Source organism: Apteryx mantelli, chromosome 13, assembly GCF_036417845.1.
Source record: "Apteryx mantelli isolate bAptMan1 chromosome 13, bAptMan1.hap1, whole genome shotgun sequence".
NCBI lineage: Eukaryota > Metazoa > Chordata > Aves > Apterygiformes > Apterygidae > Apteryx > Apteryx mantelli.
The window spans coordinates 28,401,167-28,415,700 of NC_089990.1; the positions used below are offsets into that span (position 1 = coordinate 28,401,167).

The following is a 14,534-nucleotide window of genomic DNA, read 5'->3' on the forward strand; positions in this document are numbered from 1 at the left end:
TCTTCCTTCACTTCACGTTCCCTATAAACACTTGCTTGCACTTGTGTTGCACCTTAACATGGCTTAAGTGTGATTCAAGATAAGAAGGTGTTCCCTGCACAGGAGAGCGGCAGATCTACGGACCAAACCCTGGGACAATGTCGGAAATGCTCTGCTTCCCCAAATGTCCTCTGCTCTATGCAGGGGGTGGCAGAGTGGGTTCCCATTTCGCAGGCACGCACCAGCACACTGCGGACGTCTCAGTGTCTTCTCCTCACCATGGTGGGTTATGTGGCTGGCAGCCAGCAGGACGGAACTGGGATAAACCCTGATTCTCAAGGCTTAGAGGGATAGTGTCCCTCAGGCCTGGGCCAGCATGTCCTTCACCCAGCATTCACACTCTGTGGACACAGCTAAAGGTGGGACCATCCCCACCTATTTGTAGCAGTCTAAATTCTTCATGCAATGAAGGACAGTTGTCTAGCTCAGCACCATCGTCAACAGAGAGGGACAGGCGCCTTCAGAGGTTGGTCTGTCTCACCGTAGGTGGGGCAGGTAGAAAGGCAGATGGGGCCCACTGACCCCCTTCGTACTGCAACTGCTGAGGGGTTAGAGCACACGGCCAGTTCAAGCTAAGGCTTATAATTTAAAAACTGTTTGTTTGGGGTTGTTTTTTAATGTTTTGGGGAAGAACGCCATGATTTTTCTGATTTCTCTTCCGGGTGCTGGATGCTAGCAGGCAACAGTGGGACCATAGTTTATGGAAGGCGTCAACAGCAACAACAACATTTGATTCCTCTACGCATTGGCCCAGATTCTTATTATGACTTAATATGAGGACTAAACAGCTGCTTCTGTATTTTGCATTGTCTGAGTAAAAATACCTGGCAAGTAGTGAGGCCTGACCACAAACATTTTTAAAGTCTTGAAATAATTTCCTCGTTTACTTCTTGTTTACCCCAGTGGCATCACAGGTGTGTTTATGGGGATTTCCATAGTCCAGAACTTGGCTGAGGTGTACAAAAACTTTACTAACACATCGTTAATGCAGATTATCTCCAGTATTCACCCACGTACTGTAGGAAAGGTGGTCTGAGGAAATACAAGCCTGCTCTTTTGGAGACTGAGGTCGCAACCCAGAAACTCGTGAGCAATAACTGGAACCAACCCACACAAGATGTAGCCCGGTACAGCACATATAGGACAATGACTCTCCTGCTTCAGGTTTCCTGGCATCCCTTGAACATGGTCTGATTTCACTTAGGGCGCCTTAAAGACAGTTTGTGCCTAAAGGCACATCTCTGCTAAACAGACATGAGGTAGGTGTCCACTTTACCTCCTCCAGAAGGATCTACACTGATAGTTGAAGTGATGTTAATTAGCCAGCTGCCTTGTGTCATGATGTGAATACTGATGGTTGCACAAAAATGCATGGACATTCTACCAGAGTCAGAGAGCAATAGTAAGGACTAGTTCTGTTGAATTCCTTCAGAGGGTTGAAAAAGAAGGTACGTTCACTGCTTGAGCAGAATTCCTTAGGGCATGACTAACGTGTTGAGACTCAAATGGTAACATGCACTATCCTTCTCAGTCAGTTTTTCATTTCCAAATCAACACTTCAAAAGTGGATGTTTAGGCAACCTAGTGACTAGTCTTCCTTTTTAAAAGGGGCAAAGATCAGAAATATGAATCTGGAGGATATTTCCACCAACTCCCTCAAATAAATAAACGGAGCTCACTATTACACACTTCAGTAATACATTCTGAGTTAGATATCAACTGTCACTCCTTGAGAGAAGCATTGACTTTGAAAGGAAACTTTCCCCAAAAGGCATAAAAGGGAATACATTGATATTGAACATACCAGTGATCGTTATGGATGTGTACTGATAACACTGTGTTTCTAATGCCATCACAGGTGGCTTTATTCTGTGCTTCAGGTCCTGTCTACGTGACCTATATGAAGAACAAAAAAAATGTGACGGAGTTTATCTTCCAGGGACTCACACAAGATGATGCATTAGCAAAAGCATGCTTCACATTCTTCTTAGTCTTCTATGCCACTATTATTCTTGGAAACCTGCTTATCATCATCACTATACAGAACGGTCAACAGCTGGACTCTCCCACCCCATACTTCTTCCTGAGCTGCTTCTCCTTTGTAGATATCAGTTACTCTACTGTCACAGTTCCCAAACTCATTTATGACCTTCTTGCTGAAAAGAAGACCATCTCTTTTGTGGGCTGCATAGCACAGCTCTTTGGGGTCCATCTCAACCATGGGGAGGCAAAGAGAAGTGTTCAGGAGGGACTTTTCAGGAATGTTGTTCTATTTTTAGCATGGCTGTTCAGAATAGAACTGAAACTAAATTCAAAGTTATCTGTAGCTCTCATCTTTCTTTGGAAATTGTCAGTCAAAAGGATGTGAGGATATTGTCACCAGTCAAACCCGAGCATTTGGGGTGGTATTGTGGCTTTTACCTTTAGACACCTTAGAGCTGTGTAAGTCTCAGTTCCAGGCTTCTCCTGGCATTAGGAGGAATAACTAAGTATTTTGAGAGGTTATGCTTTCCCACTAGCTCCTACGAGCTTCAGAGAGTGGTGTCTGCTCACATTTCTACACAAAAAAAGTGATGGTGGTGCTAAGCTTCCAAGAGAAAGCAAATCCTTCAGGATGGCACAGCACAAGCAGGTTTCATCTCACATATATTGGTGTGCTGACATGAGGTGCCTCAACTTGAGAGAGCTGCTGAAGACAGCAATAACCTTTGAGGGGACTGAGATTCATTGCATGGTAAAATAGGAGCATGAGAGGAGCAGGATGCTGTACTAGGTCTCTGCCTTACAGTGAAGGGTGACATACACTGTACTAGACTTTCCAAGGCTCCCAGGAACACTGATGGACACAGAGGTCATTCCCCGATGCCAGGCATTAACTCCGATTTTCATCAGTCTGTGCCAACCTGGTGTCTCTGGGAACGCTTCATTTAAAGGAGCTCTGCTAACACCTTTCCAAGGCCTTGACCTTATGTCATAGCTGAGCTTTGTAATCTATCAGAGCAGCAATCCAAGCACGGTTAAATACCATAGTCAATGTTGGAGCCACAATCCAGATCAATTATCGGGACATTTTTCACCGCTTTATTTAGAGATCGGATGAAGTTTCATACTTTGGCCAGTCATCTGGTGCTTTACACTATAAAAGTCTAAGGAATAGGTATCTCAGTGGAAATATGGGGATCCAATATCTCTCCATACTCCATACGATATAACCTAATTCCTAGATGAACACTGAAAATTTCCCTAAAATTCTTAACAGTACTGTTCTTGATTCATTGAGTTTTCCTCAACTGTTTGCAGCAGGGAAAGCCCCAAATGCCCCTAGGACCTCCTGACTCTGGGCAATGCTGTTCTACCACAAAGAGACTTACTTTAGCATTGCTGTCATGACAAGTGATTCAAGGCAGGGATTTTCCCAAATCTCCTCCTGGAACTGAAATTTGGGGAAGGAAAGAAGAGGAACAGGATTCTGGATGGTGGATCAGAAGGCTTTCTTAGAAAAGCAAACTGTAGATTTGAAGAGACAGCAGCTCTTTAACATTTTAAATTCCCTAATTTTGTCTGGGTTTCTCGAGGTGGAGACTAAGGGATAGGTGAATGCAGGGCTTAGATGAATGTGGGGCTTATGAAAATCTGTTCTTTTTGATGATATTTGTCAGAAAGCATATTTAGGTTTGAGACTGTGATTCTTGATTGAAACATGCTGCCGGTTCTGCTGATGCTTAGCTCTAGATGGCTTTGACCATCTTAAACATCAGCACAGAGAGAGGTGTGCAGACATGACTCATTGCTGTGCAGGGAAGCTCTTTGATGACAACCTACCTGTCTTTTTCTGGAAGAGTAGTATTGTACATTGCTCTTCCCAGAGACCTGTAAACATACACAGTAAAGTAAAATGATGCCTGTGATTTCTTTTCAAGCTATTTCTTTCCTTTGAGCTGGGATTCCACTGAAAAAGACAATTTTGGACACCTCAGAAATCTGGTTTAAAATCTCACTTCTCTGTCCAAGATAAGAACAACACAACATTGATACGTGTAAAAACAGTGAACTTCACATATCTGATGATACTTAATAATCAGAAACAAGAGATAAACCTTGAGCTTCAGCCTCTGCAGCAACAGAAAGATGACAACTAGCAGGACCATAAGGCTACATTTTCACATTCTTTTTCCTGCATTTTAGGACCATCAGGCCAGCGGGATAATAGTGCATATAGTCCAAATGCTTTTACTACCCCGTGCATATTCTGATTTTAGCGTTACTGAGATAAACGGCTTCTGAGATAGTGATGGCCTTTAATCATCACTACTTGATCAAAATTCAGACTATAACATACTGAAGATAAGTTTTCTCCCCAGCCGTGTGTCTTTGGGCAAAAATAATGATGTTTCGCAGTCATATTGCCTCTCTGTAAAATATGCTGGCAGCCATTTGAAGAAAAGAGACTTGTAAAATCCTTCTTTAGAATCACAGAATCACAGAATCGCTGAGGTTGGAAGGGACGTCTGGAGATCATCTAGTCCAACACCCCCTGCTCAAACAAGGTCACCTAGAGCACCTTGCACAGGATTGCATCCAGGCGCGTTTTGAATATCTCCAGAAATAGAGACTCCACAACCTCTCTGGGCAACCTGTTCCAGTGCTCTGTCACCCTCACAGTGAAGAAGTTTTTCCTCATGTTCAGATGCAAGTGTCTGTGTTTCAGTTTGTGCCCATTGCCTCGCGTCCTGTCGCTCGGCACCACTGAAAAGAGTCTGGTCCCATCCTCTCGACACCCTCCCTTCAGATACTTGTACACGTTGATAAGATCTCCTCTCAGCCTTCTCTTCTCCAAGCTAAACAGGCCAAGCTCTCTCAGCCTTTCCTCATAAGAGAGATGCTCCAGTCCCCTAATCATCTTTGCAGCCCTTCGCTGGACTTGCTCCAGTAGTGCCACATCCCTCTTGTACTGGGGAGCCCAGAACTGGACACAGTACTCCAGATGTGGCCTCAGCAGGGCTGAGGGGAGGGGGAGAATCACCTCCCTCCACCTGCTGGCAACACTCTTCCTGATGCACCCCAGGAGACCATTGGCCTTCTTGGCCACAAGGGCACATTGCTGCCTCATGCTTAACTTGGTGTCCACCAGCACTCCCAGGTCCTTCTCTGCAGAGCTGCTTTCCAGCAGGTCAACCCCCAACCTGTACTGGTGCATGGGCTTATTCCTCCCTAGGTGCAGGACCCTGCACTTGCCTTTGTTGAACTTCAGGAGGTTCCTCTCTGCCCACCTCTCCAGCCTCTCCAGGCCTCTCTGAATTGCAGCATAGCCCTCCGGTGTATCGGCCACTCCTCCCAGTTTTGTATCGTCAGCTAACTTGCTGAGGGTGCACTCTGTCCCTTCATCCAGGTCATTGATGAAGAAGTTGAACAAGACTGGACCCAGTACTGACCCCTGGGGGACACCGCTAGCTACAGGCCTCCAACTAGACTCTGCGCCACTGATCACAACTCTCTGAGCTCTGCCATTCAGCCAGTTCTCAATCCACCTCCCTGTCCACTCATCTAACCCACACTTCCTGAGCTTGTCTATGAGGATGCTATGGGAGACAGTGTCGAAAGCCTTCCTCAAGTCAAGGGAGACAACATCCACTGCTCTCCCCTCATCTACCCAGCCAGTCATTCCATCACAGAAGGCTATCAGATTGGTTAAGCATGATTTCCCCTTGGGGAAGCCATGCTGACTACTCTTGATCACCTTCTTGTCCTCCACATGCTTGGAGATGGCCTCCAGCATGAGCTGCTCCATCACCTTTCCAGGGATGCAGGGGAGGCTGACTGGCCTGTAGTTCCCTGGGTCCTCCTTCTGGCCCTTTTTGAAGACTGGGGCGACACTGGCTTTCTTCTGGTCTTCAGGCACCTCTCCTGTTCTCCATAACCTTTCAAAGATGATGGAGAGTGGCTTAGCAATAACGTCCGCCAGCTCCCTCAGCGCTCGTGGGTGCATCCCATCAGGGCCCATGGATTTGTGGGTGTCAAGTTTGCTTAAATGATCTCTAACCCGATCCTCCTCCACCAAGGGAAAGTCTTCTTTTCTCCAGACTTTCTCTCTTGTCTCCAGGGTCTGGGGTTCCTGAGGGCCAGCCTGAGCAGTAAAGACTGAAGCAAAGGAGGCATTCAGTAACTCTGCCTTCTCTGCATCCTTCATCAACAGGGCACCCACCCCATTCAGCAAAGGGCCCACATTTTCCCTAGTCTGCCTCTTGCTACCGATGTCTTTGAAAAAGCCCTTCTTGTTGTCCTTGACATCCCTTGCCAGATTTAATTCCAAACAGGCCTTAGCCATCCTCATCGCATCCCTGCATACTCTGACAGTGTTCCTATATTCCTCCCAAGTGGCCTGTCCCCCTTTCCACTTTCTGTATACTTCCTTCTTCTGGTTGAGTTTTGCCAGGAGCTCCTTGCTCATCCATGCAGGTCTCCTGCCTCCTTTGCTTGACTTCCTACTCATAGGGATGCACCGCTCTTGAGCCTGGAGGAAGTGATGTTTGAATATTAACAAGCTCTCTTGAACACCCCTTCCTTCTAGGGCCCTAACCCATGGGATTCCTCCAAGTAGGTCCCTGAAGAGGCCAAAGTTTGCTCTCCTCAAATCCAGGGTTGCGATCCTACTTAGTGCCCTGCCTCCTCCTCGCAGGATCCTCAACTCCACCATCTCATGGTCACTGCAGCCAAGGCTGCCCCCAACCTTCACATCTTCCACCAGTCCTTCTTTGTTTGTTAGTACGAGGTCCAGCAGCACACCTCTCCTTGTTGGCTCCTCCATCACCTGTGTCAAGAAGTTGTCACCAATGCTCTGCAGGAACCTCCAGGACTGTTTGTGCCTAGCTGTGTTGTCTTTCCAGCAGATATCAGGGTGGTTGAAGTCCCCCATGAGAACCAGGGCCTGAGATTGTGAGGCTACTTCCAGCTGTCTGTAGAAGACCTCATCGACTTCCTCTTCCTGATCAGGCGGCCTGTAGTAAACACCCACAACAGTGTCACCCATGCTAGCCTGCCCTTTAATCCTTACCCATAAGCTCTCGACTCGCTCTTCATCCACCCCTAGGCACAGCTCAATACATTCCAGTGCTCTCTCACATAAAGAGCAACTCCACCACCTCGCTTTCCTGGCCTGTCTTTCCTAAAAAGCATGTAGCCATCCATGACGGCACTCCAGTCATGCGAGCTATCCCACCATGTCTCTGTAATGGCAATGAGATCATGGCCCTGCGACCGCACACACACCTCTAGTTCTTCCTGTTTATTCCCCATGCTGCGTGCATTGGTGTACAGGCATTTCAGAGAGGTGATCAAGCATGCAGGTTTCCCAGGAGGGATACAAGAGGATCCCCCATAGCCACATCCCATGCGCACTTCCCTGGCTGCATTCACCTGCTGGAGGTGTCCCGACTTGAGGTGTGTTTTGCCAACTACCCTGTCACTATAACTCTCCCCTTCCCCCGTCTTTCCTAGTTTAAGGCCCTCCTTACCAGGTTGGCCAACCTGTTGGCAAGACACATGTGCCCCACTTAGTGAGGTGGATCCCATCTCTCCCCAGCAGTTGTCGATCTTCAAACAGGGTCCCATGGTCGTAGAAACCAAAACCCTGTTGCCAACACCAGTGGCGCAGCCAGTCGTTAACTTGGAAAGTCCGTCTCCTCCTCCTCTCATCCATCCCCCTCACTGGCAGGATTGAGGAGAAGATGACCTGGGCTCCCAGACCCTTGACCACCAAAATGGATGCAGCACAACCCGTTGGGACAAACCTCCCTGCGGGATATAGAGCCACAGCTTCCTTCCTGGGCCCAGGAGTCTCTCCAGCACATGCTCGGCTCTCTCGTTTTTTCCCTGGAGCCTCTCCCAGATTTCTGAGTTGCTGATGCTGCTCACTGGTGGCCCTTACTGCTGAGAGGCTGCACTGTAAGCATGACAGTTTCTTGCAGGCTGGCAGGTGGAAATGCCCTCCCTTGGTCCCACCGGGCAGTGAAGATGGACTCCAGAGCCAGGAAACCCTCTTGGCAGCAGCACCAGCAGCACCAGAAGCACAAGCAGCAGCAGGACTTGTTTTCTCTGGCTGTGCCAAGTCTCTGCTACAGCCAGCAACTTGGAAGAGACGGTCAGCAAGGCAGGGCCAGATGTGGAGGAAGCTGTCATGGCATACTCACTTCCAGAGCATCAGAAGCAGGAAAAGAAAAATTATTTTACAGACACATGGCTTGGAACCCTTCTCTCTCCAGGGCCTGTGCTGAGCCACAAATAGAGGTGCTGAGAGCTTCTTCTTGGTGTGGGACAATTTCATTCTGGGACAGTGGTGGATGCCTTCTGCGGAGGAGGCAAGTGCTTCTGTAGGCCCTTCAGCAAGAGGATTCATCTGTTGCTCGTTCCGAAGGGGAAGGAAACACACAGCCACACCACCAAGTCCATACTTGTCAGTTCCCAGCACACTCTCCTTCCTAAGATGCAGGTGCAAAGCCCAGGCTAAGAGGCTTCTGAACCTCTTGAAGCCAAAGAGGGCTGCACTGATGCTCCCGTCGTCCGGGGCAAGTGCACTGCATTGGGTAGCGCTGCCCTGCCAGGGAGTGCTGGGCAAGCACCTAGGCAAGCAGCAGCCCTACTCGTAGGAGCACTACCATTCGACACCAGTGCTAGCAGCAAGGAGAGAGAGCAGGAGGGAGGGCTTTTCAAGTGAAAGGGTAGAAGATGCAGAGGAGCAGGAGCGCCTGGGCAGCAGCCCTCTCTGAGGGGACACAGTGAGTCAAATGTAAAACCAGATCAGCAAAGGTTGTGTCCCTTGAGGGATGCTCACAGTTTTACAGCTCGGGTGGTTGTTTCCTTCGTAAGCGCTTAGCTGCCTTGGAGCTTCTCCAAAGTCTGGGGTAAATTGTGTGTGGCGCCTTCAGCTGTTCGCTCTCGGCTCTTCCTGCTGCATCGCACAGCACTGCACTGCACAAAGGGGAAGGGCAGGAGCGCTCTCTCCTCCTGATTTTCTTGCCTGCTGTTTGCTTGATTTCTGTTTGCAGCGGGCAGAAGCAGGAAAAGAAAGACGACGCTCCCACGGCCGCTTGCTCTGCGATGGACGTCTGCCAACGGCCATCTGCCAGGGCAGCTTTTGGATCTGCGCTCAGAAGGGCAGGCTGTGACCAGCCTCTGGCAGCTCTCCGTCGGGAAGAAGGCCCATTACCGCTGCCGATCCAGGCAAGCAAGCCTGGCAAGGGAGTTACCATTGCCCCAAGCCGATTTCTTGTGTTACAATGCCAGACGCGAGCCTTTAAAGCAGTGCAACGAACACGCTGGTCGCATCCGTGGCGAGGGCGCTGAGCCTCGGCGGGGCGAGCAGGAGAGCGCTGGGGAAGAGCAGCGCCCTGGGCTGGAGCGCCGCGGCTGCGGGGCGCGCTAGCACAGGCTGCGGCCGGGCGAGGCGGGCCGGGGCAGCGGCGGGGCAGAGCGCGGGCGCCGGGCGGCGAGGCGTCGGGGCGCGGGGCCGCTGCGCGGAGCCGAGAGCGCGACAGGCGCGGCGGGGGCGAGGGTGCGGGGGCAGCCGGCGCCGTGGGCGCTGCAGCGCCCGGCAGGCTCGCAGCCTCGGCGGGGCTCGGGGGCGCTTCCCGCCGCCAGGGCGGCTCCCGGCGCGGAGCGCGGCTGCCGGCGGCACTGGGGGTCGCGGCGGGTGGGCGCCGGGCGGGCGCTGCGGGCGGGGGTGGGCGCCGGGGGAGCCGGGGGCTGGCGCGGCTCGGCGCGGCGCGGCTCGGCTCGGCGCCGCTCGGCTCGGCTCGGCTCGGCTCGGCTCAGCTCGGCACGGCGCGGCTCGGCTCGGCTCGGCGCGGTTCGGCTCGGCGCCGCTGGGCGCGGTTCGGCTCGGCTCGGCTCGGCTCGGCTCGGCTCGGCTCGGCGCCGCTCGGCTCGGCTCGGCTCGGCGCCGCTCGGCTCGGCTCGGCTCGGCGCCGCTCGGCTCGGCTCGGCTCGGCTCGGCCGCCCGGGCGGAGAGCTGTGCCGGGAGAGCCGTGCCCGGCGGCGGAGCGGCTGCCGGGGGCGCTGGCGGGCCGAGAAGGGGGCCGGGGCCGAGGCGAGGGGCCGAGAGAGCGCGAGCGCCGCTTGCCGCCGAGCGGGCGGAGGAGAGCTGCTGGGGGGGGGGGGCGGCGGGCAGCAGGCAGCGCTGCGGGCTGAGACGTGCCCGGGCGCGGGGCGCCCCGAGCACAGCAAAGTGCCGCTGCCTGGGGAAGAGTTTTCCTCCCCGACGCTTGCTGCAGGCTTGTTTTCCTTCTCTGAGAATCCCTGGGGGCGCGAGCAGGTCCGGAGAAGAATGACCTCTGCGCTGCCTTGCAACGTTGCCTAATAGACAACGGCATAGGCAGTAGCACAGGCGGCGCCAGAAAAACCGCCTGTCACCGTTTGGGCAAAGATGGTCGAGTTTTCCATTGCTTTCTTTTGAGAGAGGCTTTGAGAGAGGCACTGAGATTACTTGGAAGACGTCCAGATGTGTGTAGGTCAAAGGCACTGATGACCATTGGTCTCCTAAAAAAGCCAGGCACGAGACTTTCAGGCAATGCACATGCGAAAGGAAGGCTGAACGCCTCGATCTCAACAGATCATGTATGTATACGCAATAGGTTTGGAACACCAACAGCAACAAACAGCCAGTAAGAAAGCTTAAAAGGATTTATATGAGCTTTATTGGTATAGCCTCGCTATATTTTGATATATATACAAACAGATGTCTTTATATTATAACTACAGGCTCTCTTCACTGAATTGTGCACTGAGGACTAAACAGCAAATAATGAAAAAGAATGGCAGAGTAGAAGCACGTTTCCTGTTACTGAGCACGGGAGAAGTTTTCAATTTCTTCCTTCATTTCCTAAAAAAAGATAAAAAAAAGATAAAAAAGGAATAATAATTGCCAACTAAACACAGGCAAACTTGCTATAAGCTGGAATAGAAATGTAAAATCCTGTAGCTAGCTGCTTTGTATGAAGTGAAAGTCTCTGTAGATGCCTTCCAGGTGGAAGTCAGCAACTCGTATGTAACACAGACTGCTAAGCAGGAAAGAGAGGAATAGCGAATAAGCAGGATATCCACAGTGCGCAAGGAAGAAGTGCAGAACAGTGACAGGAAGTGCTGTGTAAGCAAAGTACCTCTATCAACTGCGTTTTGTCATCGTCTTGCCGATGGCGGAAAACACACTGGCTGAGCACCAGGTGTAGTTTTTCGAGGTGGCGGATGTTGCAGCCCTTTGTTGCGTCGCCAACGACATTCAGCAGTTGCTGAAGAAAAAAGGGAGACAGTACAAGTTTACGTTAGCACCAGATCATTTGAATAGGCTCTCGATGTGTTCAGACACAAAAGAAGATGGTCCCACACAACTCGCATCCTCCTTCCTTGTATGGCTAAATGAAAAAGGAGTGAAACGTCCAAGAACAGACTAAATATCGCAGCAGATTTCCATGGAGGAAATGAGCTCCTGTGTCCGACTTGCGAGAAAAAGCAAGGCTCCAGTTTCAGCTAGCATTGTGCTGCTCCTCAGGCTATCAGTCACCTCCACGATCCTAACTGCAAGTGAACTTCTCTGAGAACAGCGGGAACTGCCATGGCCCGTTTTGTAGTAAAGGACAGCGGCTGCCACAGCAAAGCCCCTCTTGCCTTGGATGAGCTTCTGTGGCTGCAATGCAGGGCCCTGCGAAATGCATCTTTTGAAGAGAGGCCACAGAGCCTCTAGAAAGAGGGCTGCCAGCTGGCAGTGGGAGCCTCCTCAGGTGCTTCTGTCTCCCCGTTAGCTGAATGTTGCCCATGCCTGCAGCTCTGCTGGCAGAACGGATAGCTCAAGGGTTGTCAGCAGAGCGGGAAGCAAAGGTGGATCAGTGAGCTCCAGCCTACCCTGAGGGAGATGCTGGTTTCCTTCTCAGCAGGGGGTGAGCATTTCCTCCTCTTCTCTGCTAGGCTCTCTGAGGGAGATGCGTTCCTCCTTCGCTTTTGTCTGCAGGCAGCTGCACAGAGATAGGAGAAAAAGCAAGCCAAAGCATTAGCTAAGCAGTTCTGTCTGCAAAATCTAGCACCGTCGTCTTACTCGGTGCACAAGGGAAGTGGTGAGAGGGACTGAAGTACCGTTGTGCTGGCTCACTACATGCATGTGTTGAAGGAGAGAGGGCAGCAAGTGAAGGGGGCCCAACTGTTATTAGAATTAAAAAGCGCAAGAACTATTAGATTATATCATGCATAAAAGAATGCCCTTGACGATTTTGTGCACAGAGCAGACTGTAGACCGAAGGCATGAGCACAAAGCAAGGTCATAAGCTCAGGTGGCTTCGTCTCTCATCACAGGAAGTAAAAGAGGTGAGAAGCAGAAAAGGCTTTGGAGACAAGCTCTCCTTCTCCTGTGTTCCAAAAGCAGAGGTTGCCTAAGCCTCACAGACAGACGGCAATTACTTGGTGCGGGGGTGGCGGGCAGGAAGGCAAGAGGGAGAGGAAGAGAAAAAGGAAGCAAAAGCAAAGGAAAAATCCTCACTGTTTCCTATTACCATAAGAACTTGTGCAGTGTTCAGCAACTGCTCTAAACAACATGTTACATTTGAGGAGTTAGCCGTTGCGGGGCCATCGAGGCCAGTGTTTTACAGTGTGAGCCAAGCTCTGTGGCTGGGCTTTATTTCATAAGCACGTTGAGTGACTGTCCTGGGGACTGACCTCACATGCTGCGCCTAATTTGGAAATGGAATGCCTTTGGCATAAAGCCACCGGCATCACCAAAACCAGGTATGCCATGACAAGAGGGAAGATATCAATGTCATTGGCACCTTATCCAAAAAAGGAAAAAAGAAAAAAGAAAAAAGGAAGAAAGGACTTGCCAGTAGAGAGGGGTGTACTGGACTCTGCAGGCACCGCTGGCCATGTCTCATCCCCTTGCTCCTCGAGCTGCCTGTCTTCCTCCTCTGTCAGCAGTCGAGGCTCAGGTGGTGATGCCGCAGGCAGGAGGACTTCCCGTGCCTGACAAGCTTCAGTCAACCAGAAAAGGTTAGCCAAGTGATGATACTCAGACACAAGCAGAGTAAACCTTCGTGCCAGGAAATCTATTACCAAAGCAAATGCCGAATGGCTGCTAAGCTAGAGATAGCAACTCTGTGTTTGTAGAATAGCCTCACCTGCTTTCTTCTGTGGTGCAGCAGGCTTAGCAGCTTGCTGGACAAGCAAGTCCTCGAAAAACTTTCTCCCTTCCTCCTCGCTAGGTGACTGGACATGGAAAACTTCTCCGTAAAGCTCAGAAAATAAAGCTCGTACCTGAGGTGGGAGGAGAAAAGACAGCGCAGCCGTAAGCCCCCCGCAAATTTGTGTTCTGCTCCACAAAGATGAATGCCTTTTCCAGTGAAGCTGAGGAATGCTTTGAATAAGGGAGAGACTAGAACAAGTTTGCTTCTTGGCCTTAAAGGCGAGATTGTAGTGGGTCGGCAGGGCAACTTAGGGCATCTTCTTTAAGGAACACCTCTAGGATTAAAGCTCTGTGAAGCGACCCGAGGTTCCAGTGCTCCAAGGGAGGACACTGAGCATCTCCTAGGTTGCCTGTTTTGGATTTACTTGCCTTGCTGCCCTTCAGGTTGAAGCCTTGTGGCAACTGCAGAGGGAAGAGATGCCAGCAGGGTGCCCTAGTAATGCCGGTGTTGAATGGCTTAGGAGAGCACAGTATTTCGGTGCTTAATGGAGTGATAAATTAACGTGAGACTGAAAGAAGCCGGGAAGGCAGTGAGAGAAATACCTCTGCCGGGAGATCTGCATGGCAAACATCCGACGTAGCGAGCAACAGCACTGGAGCATATGCTGGAACGCCCTCTAGCAATGTTGTGAGCGTAGCTCTCAAGGTGAGTCCAGCAGCCTCCCACCAGGCATGGATACGTGGAATATAAAGGATGCTCGGTGCTGTCCTCTGGGCTTCTCGGATCAACTGGTCAAAAGGAAGTTTGGAGAAGACTGTTGAAGCGGGCAGCAGAGGCTGCTGCTGAACAACAATGTATCAATCAAAATTGCCTGCAAAACGGGAGTGCACAAAGTGTCCAAACAAGCCACCAAGAATAAGGTAACATTGCTGCTTGGAGCCAGTTCCTTCAGCCTCTCCACAGCGAGAGGCAGGCCTGAATCTCTGCCTGATTTCCAAACTGCTTAGATGTCAGGTAACTCGCCCAGAGCCTCACGCCCGGTGCGAGTGGTAGTGTGCTTGAAAAAACAGGCCCAGCCCTTCAGCAGGGTCCACATCAGCCTGGGGCCACTGCTACACCGCTGGAATCCAACAAGCGTGTTCTTGCCTCTTCCCTGCGGTACGATGAGAGAAGAGAAACCCTTTTCTTCCCCCCTCCCAAGCCTGGGTTGCATTTCAGTGTTATAAAGAGGGAGGCTAGAGAAAGGGCAGGACGTGCAGTCAGGCTGAGGCAGAGGCGCCTCCTGGGAGCTACAGAGCCTGAAGAGGCAAGGGAAACAGCTCTGGAGAGCCCGCTGTCATG

At 51.1% G+C, this 14,534-nt stretch overlaps 1 long non-coding RNA gene across 1 annotated transcript; it reads right to left on the reverse strand.

Annotated features, from left to right (window-relative positions):
* Nucleotides 1–13,010: 13,010 nt before the first annotated feature.
* LOC136993286 (uncharacterized) lies at nucleotides 13,011–13,970 on the reverse strand. Its single transcript, XR_010885546.1, has 3 exons — nucleotides 13,796–13,970; nucleotides 13,188–13,323; nucleotides 13,011–13,040 (listed from the first exon to the last, which is right to left on the reverse strand). It is a non-coding gene; the product is annotated as an uncharacterized lncRNA (long non-coding RNA).
* Between the last annotated feature and the right edge of the window lie 564 nt (nucleotides 13,971–14,534).